At 36.6% G+C, this 10084-nt stretch overlaps 1 non-coding gene across 1 annotated transcript; it reads left to right on the forward strand.

Moving 5' to 3' along the window:
- Positions 1-1505: 1505 nt before the first annotated feature.
- LOC112794038 (small nucleolar RNA R71) lies at positions 1506-1609 on the forward strand. The gene has a single exon (XR_003198720.1). It is a non-coding gene; the product is annotated as a small nucleolar RNA R71 (small nucleolar RNA).
- Positions 1610-10084: the final 8475 nt, after the last annotated feature.

Genomic DNA, 10084 nt, shown 5'->3' on the forward strand with positions numbered 1-10084 from the left:
GTTCCATGCTTGTTTCTGGCGTTCAGCGCCAGCTCTCCTCAGGGTGTATTCCTGGCGTTCAAACGCCAGGATGCTACTTGTTGCTGTGGCTAGGAAAGGTCTTCCAAGGATGATGCATTCATCCTCCTCCTTCCTAGTGTCTAAGATCATGAAATCAGCAGGGATGTAAAGGCATTCAACCTTTACTAACACGTCCTCTACCAATCCATATGTCTCTTACTGACTTATCTACCATTTGTAATGAAAATATGGCAGGCTGTACCTCAATGATCCCCAGCTTCTCCATTACAGAGAGTGGCATAAGATTTATGCTTGACCCCAAGTCACACAGAGCCTTTTCAAAGGTCATGGTGCCTATGGTACAGGGTATTAAGAATTTGCCAGGATCTTGTCTCTTTTGAGGTAAGGTTTGCTGAACCCATGTATCTAGTTCACTGATGAGCAAGGGAGGTTCACCTTCCCAAGTCTCATTACCAAACAATTTGGCATTCAGTTTCATGATGGCTCCTAGATATTGAGCAACTTTCTCTCCATTTACATCTTCATCCTCTTCAGAGGAAGAATAGTCTTCAGAGCTCATGAATGGTAGAAGAAGATTTAATGGAATCTCTATGGTCTCTATATGAGCCTCAGATTCCTTTAGGTCCTCAATAGGGGACTCCTTCTTGCCTGAGAGACGTCCCATGAGGTCTTCCTCATTGGGATTCACGTCCTCTCCTTCCTCCCTAGGTTCGGCCATGTTGATTATGTCAATGACCTTGCACTCTCTTTTTGGATTCTCTTCAGTATTGCTTGGGAGAGTACTAGGAGGAGTTTCAGTGACTTTCTTACTCAGCTGGCCTACTTGTGCCTCCAAATTTTTGATGGAGGACCTTGTCTCACTCATGAAACTTAAAGTGGCCTTAGACAGATCAGAGACTAAGTTTGCAAAATTAAAGGTGCTCTGCTCAGAATTTTCTGTCTATTGCTGAGAAGATGATGGATAAGGCTTGATATTGCTAAGCCTATTTCTTCCACTATTATTAAAGCCTTGTTGAGGCTTTTGTTGATCCTTCCATGAGAAATTTGGATGATTTCTCCATGATGAATTATAGGTGTTTCCATAAAGTTCACCCATGTAATTTACCTTTGTTATTGTAGGGTTCTCAGGATCATAAGCTTCTTCTTCAGAAGATGCCCCCTTAGTATTGTTGGATGCATTTTGCCATCCATTCAGACTTTGAGAAATCATGTTGACTTGTTGAGTCAATATTTTGTTCTGAGCCAATATAGCATTCAAAGCATCAATCTCAAGAATTCCCTTCCTCTAAGGCGTCCCATTATTCATAGAATTCCTCTCAGAAGTGTACATGAATTGGTTATTTGCAACCATGTCAATAAGTTCTTGAGCCTCTGCAGGCATTTTCTTTAGGTGAATGGATCCACCTGCAAAATGGTCCAGTGACATCTTAGAGAACTCAGATAGACCATAATAGAATATATCTACCATGGTCCATTCTGAAAACATGTCAGAAGGACACTTTTTGGTCATCTGCTTGTATCTTTCCCAAGCTTCATAGAGGGATTCACCATCTTTTTGTTTGAAGGTCTGAACATCCACTCTAAGCTTGCTCAGCTTTTGAGGGGGAAAGAACTTAGCCAAGAAGGCCGTGACCAGCTTATCCCAGGAGTCCAGGCTATCCTTAGGTTGTGAGTCCAACCATGTTCTAGCTCTGTCTCTTATAGCAAAAGGGAAAAGCATGAGCTTGTAGACTTCAGGATCTACTCCATTAGTCTTAACAGTCTCACAGATTTGCAAGAACTCAGTTAAAAACTGGTAGGGATCTTCTGATGAAAGTCCATGAAACTTGTAGTTCTGTTGCATTAGAGCAACTAATTGAGGTTTCAGCTCAAAATTGTTTGCTCCAATGGCAAGAATCGAGATGCTTCTTCCATCAAACTTGGACGTAGGTGTAGTATAATCACCAAGCATCCTTCTTGCATTATTGTTGTTGGGTTCGCTGCCATCTCCTTTTCTTGTTCGAAAATTTCAGCAAGGTTGTCTCTGGATTGTTGTAATTTAGCTTCTCTAAGTTTCCTCTTCAAAGTCCTTTCAGGTTCTGGATCAGCTTCAACAAGAATGCCTTTTTCCTTGTTCCTGCTCATATGAGAAAGAAGAGAACAGAAAAGGAAGAGGAATCCTCTATGTCACAGTTTATAGATTCCTTTATGTTAGTAGAAGAAGAAAGGGAATAAGAGTGAGGAAGAATGAAGACTCCAAACACAAGGGTGAAGATAAATTCAGATTCTTGAGATGAAGAGAAGTGTTAGTAAATAAATAAATAAATAGAAGAAGAGAGAGAGAGAATTTCGAAAATAAATTTTGAAAAAGAGTTAGTGATTTTTGAAAATTAAGATAAGAAATAAAATTAAAATTAAAATTTGAAACAATTAGTTAATTAAAAGAATTTTGAAAAAGGAGGGAGATAATTTTCGAAAATTAGAGAGAGATAAAAGTAGTTAGGTGGTTTTGAAAAAGATAAGAAATAAACAAAAAGTCAAATAGTTAGTTTGAAAAAGATTTGAAAGTCAATTTTTTGAAAAAATAAGAAAATGGAAAAGATATTTTAAAATCAAATTTTTTAAAAAAAATATAATTTTAAAAGATATGGTAAAAAGATATGATTTTTAAGAAAAAGATATTTTGAAAAAGATTTAATTTTTAAAATTAAAATTGATTACTTGACTAACAAGAAACTAAATGATATGATTCTAGAATTTAAAGATTGAACCTTTCTTAACAAGAAAGTAACAAACTTCAAATTTTTGAATCAATCACATTAATTGTTAGCAAAGTTTCGAAAATTTGAAATAAAATTAGAAAAAAGATTTTAAAAAATGTTTTCAAATTTTTGAAAATAAAAAAAATGAAAAAGATTTGATTTTTTTTAAAAAAAGTTTTTGAGAAGATAAGATTTTTAAAATTGAAAATTTGACTTGACTTACAAGAAACAACTAATTTTAAAAATTTTTGACTAAGTCAACTCAAATTTTTCGAAATTTATGAGAAAAAAAGGAAAATATTTTTTTTATTTTTTATGAGGAGAGAGAAAAACACAAATATGACCCAAAACATGAAAATTTTGGATCAAAACACTTAATGCATGCAAGATCACTATGAATGTCAAGATGATCACCAAGAAAACTTTGAAGATCATGATGAACATCAAGAACATATTTTTGAAAAATTGTTGATGCAAAGAAAACATGCAAGACACCAAACTTAGAAATCTTTAATGCTTAGACACTATGAATGCAAAAATGCACATGAAAAGCAACAAAAAACACAAAACAAGAAAACATCAAGATCAAACAAGAAGACTTACCAAGAACAACTTGAAGATCATGAAGAACACCATGCATGAATTTTCGAAAAATGCAAGAAAAAGATGAACATGCAATTGACACCAAACTTAAAACATGACACAAGACTCAAACAAGAATCACAAAATATTTTTGGTTTTTATGATTTTATGATTTCTTTGTATTTTCTTTTATTTTTTTTTGAAAAACATATAGGAAAAAGAAAATAAGAAATTCAAAATTTTTAATAAGAATTCCAGGAATCTTTCAATGTTAGCCTAAAGCTCCAATCCAAGGGTTGGGCATGGCTTAATAGCCAGCCAGCTTTAGGATATAAATCAGGCATGCAACAGCTGATACTTCATCCAACTCCATATACATGCCCTTTATGTTGACAAGTGGAAGCCTTAATCCAAAAGAATTTGGATATGGCTTTACAGCCAGCCAGGCTTCAACATGTTACCATGAAACTCTAGAATTCATTCTTAAAAATTTGGAATAATTTTCGAAAACAAAGGGAAAATTTTGAAAAATATTTTTGAAAACTTTTTTTTTGGAAAGAAAATAAAAAAGAAAATTACCTAATCTGAGCAACAAGATGAACCGTCAGTTGTCCATACTCGAACAATCCCCATCAACGGCGCCAAAAACTTGGTGCACGAAATTGTGTTCTCTAATAATGGCATTCAACTTGGTATGCGCATTTATAACTCGGCACTTTCTTCACAACTTCGCACAACTAACCAGCAAGTGCACTGGGTCGTCCAAGTAATAAACCTTACGTGAGTAAGGGTCGATCTCACGGAGATTGTTGGTATGAAGCAAGCTATGGTCATCTTGTAAATCTCAGTTAGGTGGATAATAAATGATTATGGAATTTTCGAATAATAATAATAAATAAACAGAAAATAAAGATACAAATACTTATGTAAATCATTGGTGGGAATTTCAGATAGGCGTATGAAGATGCTATGCTCCTTCTGAATCTCTGCTTTCCTACTGCCTTCATCCAATCCTTCTTACTCCTTTCCATGGCAAGCTGTATGTAGGGCATTGATATGCTACGATTTTAGGAAATTGCACGATCGGCAAAAATTCCTTCCGGCAAGTGCACCGGTTATCGTCAAGTAAAACTCACAATAGAGTGAGGTCGAATCCCACAAGGATTGGTTGAGTGAGCAATTCGGATTAGAAGTGTGTTCTAGTTGAGCGGAATCAAGATTTAGATGAGAATTGCGGAATGTAAAATTGCATGAATTAAAGAGCGAGAAGCTAAATTGCTGAAATTAAAAGGGATCGGGGTGATTGCATGAATTTAATTGCAGAATGTAAAGAGAAAGTGGTAGATCAGAAATGGGGAATTCATTGGGTTTCAGGAGATATTGAGATCTCCGAATCAAAACATTTTCATCCCTTCCTCAACCAATGCATTCATTGAATTTTGCTTGGCAATCTTATATGATTGGATCCCAATCCCTTGGCTCACCAATTCTCTCTAAAAACAAACAAATTCCCAATCCCTTGGTTTAAATGTTCATAAGAAGAGATGATGCTCGATCACTGATTATACCACACAGTTTCATGAACCACAATTTGGTAGGATTACATGTCACAATATCCATCCAAACCCCAATCCAATTCACTGTGAGAAAGCTTCTCTAGCATGAATCCTCCATTCCTTTCCCAAGGTTCCGAAGGATTCCAATTATGGATAGTTTCTTTCCCAAGACAACTAACCAATGGAATTAGATCGAGAAGCTTTCTAACAAAAATTCAAGAGAAAAGATTGAAGAAGAAGATAAAAACTATTATTGATTCATTGAATTACAATAGAGCTCCCTAACCCAATGAAAGGGGGTTTAGTGAGTCATAGCTCTGAATTCAATTACAAAAGGTATGAAAACTAGAAAAATGATCAAAAGTCCCCAACAAACTTAAATTCTATCCTATTTATACAATTTCTAAATTGAGCTTCTGTTGTGTTTCGTGGGCTTTGAGGCCTTTCCCTGATTTCCTTTTGCTTTGGGTTTATGATCCATAATCCTGATGAGGCTGCTGATCCAATTCTATAACATTCATTGAGCCAACTTAGTGATAAACAAGTAATAACACATGACTCAACAAATTGAAATTCCAGACTCATCAATTCTTCAGGCCCAATCCCATAAACCATGATATTCAATTGGGTTTCATACCAGAGTACGTTTAAGTTAATGTTTGTGCTCAAATGCTAACTTAAACTGCAATATCTTTGGCCCAGAAACCTTTTCAAATAGTGGCGTTTAAGTTGCAGTTTAAGCTTCAGTTTAAGGTTAAACTGAAGCTTAAACGTGGAAATGGAAGAAAGCAATCCTGGAGGGTAAAGTAATCGAACACGTTTAAGCTTCAGTTTAAGGTTAAACTGAAGCTTAAACGTGGAAATGAAATAAAGCAACTACGGAGTGTGGAATGGTCGAACACGTTTAAGCTTCAGTTTAAGGTTAAACTGAAGCTTAAACGTGGAAATGAGAAAGCAACCCTGGAGGAGAAAAATTAGTCGAACACGTTTAAGCTTCAGTTTAAGGTTAAACTGAAGCTTAAACGTGGAAATGAGAAAGCAACCCTGGAGGAAAATTCTGGTCGAACACGTTTAAGCTCCAGTTTAAGGTTAAACTGGAGCTTAAACATGGGAATGCTCCCTGGTGCATTTCTCAATTCTGGCGTTTAACTTCCAGTTTAAGGTTAAACTGGAGGTTAAACGCCAGTTTCAGCTTTTCTCAGCTTTCATGATTTTGGCGTTTAAGCTCCAGTTTAAGCTTAAACTGGAGCTTAAACGCCACTTCCCAGTATTATATGGTTTGGCAGTTTAAGTTCCAGTTTAAGCTTAAACTGGAACTTAAACTCCACATGTGATATTCAAGCTTCCTTTATTGATTTTGTTGCTTCCTTGCCTAGCCTCTTCTTCCCTGAAATCATCCAAACAACTGCATTAAAGTCTTGCAAAATTTCATGAGAAATCTTCCATTCATAGCATTCAAGTAATATAACTAAAAACTCATTGAATTTGCATCAAAATCATACTGTTTGGATGGTTCATTGCTTTGTTATTCATTTAACCATTCTTGGTTACTTTAAGCTCAAGAAAATGCATAAAACAACTAAAACTAACAGAAAAATGCTAGTGAAACTAGCCTAAGATGCCTTGGCATCACAACACCAAACTTAATTCTTGCTTGTCCCTAAGCAAGTTCTGAGTTATTTGAGAAGAAAGTATGAAACAGAAAGCAATTACATTGGCTATATTAGCAAGCATTTGAAGTTCATCAGAAGGGTTTTATGCAGAAAGTTGCAGCATCACTTTTTCATTCTTATCAGGTAAGATTATCACTTTTTCATTGCATCCATCAAACACTGCTATGGCCTCTTGTTATTCTTATGTCCTTGGCACTTTTCCCTTCTTTGTTTTTCTTTTTCTTAGAGCTCCTTTGCTCCTTGGTTGCTCAGTGTCATGTGTTGCACAAGCCTTTGGCATTTTCTTTTTCTTATCAGTGCACTACACATATCCACTACAGGCATTTTAGTTCACATTTCTTCTTGAGACATTGGTGCCCAGCACCTCTTTGTGTGACTAAATGTTTTGTATTTAGGTTGCTCTTGATAATGGACTTTTGGTTGATAATCCCGGGTTAGTTAACCCAAGTTACCAAGTGTTGAAACACTCCTCAGAACCTATTCATCCAAGCATATCCTTAATACATAAACACCACAGGCATTTGTCTCAGAAGTTCAAACCATTGGTGCCTAGCTTATTTTCTCAATTTTTTTTTTTGCTTTTTGGTTGCCCTTTTTCAGTGGCTTTTTCTTCTTCTTTTTCTTTCTTTTTCATGGCCAAAGACATTTATTCATCAAGATCCATAGACAGTATTCAACTTCTATACAAAAATGATAATTCTACACTCAATTTCCAGTGAGCTGACTAAACAATCAAGCATGCATACCACCACTTAATTCTACTTGATTTGTCACTAATTGAGCCAAGTTACTTTTGTTCAAACTTTTCTTTTATTTTTGGAAACAGAACAAGCATGGCAAGCATTTGTTTAAGAAGGTGAAGTTATATCCAAACATCTAGGCATTCACTTTATTCAAAGCAGTAAACAGACAAACATACTAAAAATTTCACATAAAACTCAATTGACTTAAAATGAAAGAAAGCTCATAAAGACAATTCACAAACTATTATTTGCTTATTAAGGAACAAGACCACCTTTCATTTGTTGCTTGGTTCTTTTTGATTCTTGGGGTCCTGCTTCTTCTTACTTCTTACCTCTTTTTGACCACTTGTACTTCCTTTGTCTTTTCTTATGAGCTTTGTCCAGAATCCAGCTTTTTTCATTGTTTCTTCCACTCTTTCTTCAAGGATCATTGCCTTGTTCATTTCTCCTTCTTTCCTCCCTTTGAAATACTCATCAAAAGCTGGGAATGCTGGGTCCATCTTGTGTAGATGTTCCCCTATGTAGTTAAGCTTGATTTGAGAACTGATGTTGTAATTAGCTTGAACTGCATATCTTGCATTCTGCAAAGTGGTGGCTTCCTTGATTGCCAAGATATTGTCATCTTGGTGTTGGCATATGTGGCTGAGGGATTCCTGTAATTGTAAATTCTGTTCCCTTTGCAGATCTAGAAATCTTGATTCAAAGTTCCTTTGCATGTCCATCATTTTTAGGTGAAAGTCCTCTTGCCTCTCTTGAGACCTCATGTATTGTTGAGACATTCCTTCTATGATTTCCTGCATTCTGCTCATATCCATGGGGTCTCTGGGAACTTGTTGCCTTCTTTCTGGATTTCCTTGCTCTTCTTGCTCTTCTTCTCCTTCTTGCTCTGCTTCTTGCTCTGCTTCTGCTTGTTGCCCTTCTTCATTTCTTTTTTTTGTATGTCTTGGAGCAATTGGGCCAAGAGTCATTCTGTGCGCAGTTATGGCCATTCCAGGATGTAGCCAATTAGGTCTTGCATCTTCAAGTGGTACTTGGGCCTCGATGCATAGTCTGATGATGGTGCTAGGGAAGTGGAGCCAGGAGTCAGGGTCACTTTTCTCACTAAACTCTTGTATCTGTTCAGCAATGAGTTTATGAACTTTGATCTCCCCTCCCATCATAATGCAATGTAGTAAGATGGCTCTTTTAGGGAGTATTTCTGAAGAGTTTGCAGTGGGTAGGATGGATCTCCTAACTATTGCATACCACCCTTTAGCTTCAGGTGTTAGGTCTCCCCTTCTCAAGACTCTTGGAGCCCCTCTTGTTTTTCTCACCCATTCAGCTCTGATGGCACAGAGGTCTTCAGCAATAGTCGAATAGTCAGGTTCTCCTATCATCCTATCCTCATAACTTGCTTGGCTGAAACGTATGTTTTTCAGGCCAAGAGTTTTCATGATTGCCTTGGGGCTGAAGTCAACTTCCACCCCTCTCACATAGCTTTTGTATGTGGGTTCCACGATTGGATCCTCCCTCACTGCATTTGCATAAAACTCCTTCACCAGGTTGATGTTGATTCTAGTGATTGGCTTAGTCAGGAGTTCCCACTTCCTCTTTTTGATCTTCTCCCAAACACTTGGGAACTCATCCTTTTCAAGGTCAAAGGGAATCTCAGCTAGTATCCTTTTAGGTCTCATCCATTCGGCTTGAATCTCATGGAAAACTGATTTGTATTTCCATGCATCAAATTCCCTTTCCTCCTCCATTGGCTGCTTGTCTTTTCTTCTTTTGTGGCTAGATGAGGCTGCCATTGGTTCTTTAGTTTTGGCAAGTGACAAGCTAAAGTTGATAAGGTGAAGTAAGAAAGTGTTGTTAGAAGTGTGGTGAGGTTGTTTTCGGCAAGAGATAGTTATGCTATGATGAAAGAATATGTGCAAGAAGGAGATTTGGTGGTGTGGAACTCGTTCCCCAAGTGGTTCTTTATAGTGCATGCAAGTGAAAAATGGACGGCTAGGGTGATTTGTGAAGGATGGCTTGATGGTAAATATATGAATTAGGGAGAAGGACGAATTGCTTTTCACTTTCTTGGAAGTATTCTGGGTGCATTAAGTTGTACATGTAGCTATCTTTTCATGCAGAACTTCCTTTTCCCATGTGTTAGTTTCAAAGACTTGTGAACTCCCTTTTTGACCAAGAACCGTACCTCCCCCTTTGTCTTTTTCCTCCATTCTTATCCTTCCTTTTGTACCTGCACAAACAAACAAATTTGCTATCATTTTTTCGGTCCATGTGAATAATGAATAGTACTTGCACATGTTTTTCATTCTTTTTGAATTGTAAATCAATGATTGACTTCATGAGCTTATAGTCATGACCTTTGTATGTATGCACACTTATTACTGGACACCAAACTTAGTGTTTGGTAATGTCTCCTGATGACATGAAATCCATGTTGGTTGTCCTTAATGAATGTGCATAATTCTAATAAATCATAGTCACTTTGGCTCTTTGATCCTAAACAATTTTACTACCTAAAGTAATTGAAATCAAAGTATTTAAACATGCAAATGGTATACTTGTCATGAATTTCTAAATCCAGAGGAACTTCTTGCTTTTCATTAACTGTGTTCAAAGAGGAACACCAAACTTAATGTTTGGTTGTGCACCTTGAATGAAGGATTGAATACAATTTGAATAAGATTTGGGGGTGTCTTCAGGCACACCAAACTTAGAGACCAATTGTATTTTACATGCAATGTTTAGTGCACCTTATCAACAGTTGTCCTGAGGAT

Source organism: Arachis hypogaea, chromosome 3 (assembly GCF_003086295.3).
Source record: "Arachis hypogaea cultivar Tifrunner chromosome 3, arahy.Tifrunner.gnm2.J5K5, whole genome shotgun sequence".
Lineage (NCBI taxonomy): Eukaryota > Viridiplantae > Streptophyta > Magnoliopsida > Fabales > Fabaceae > Arachis > Arachis hypogaea.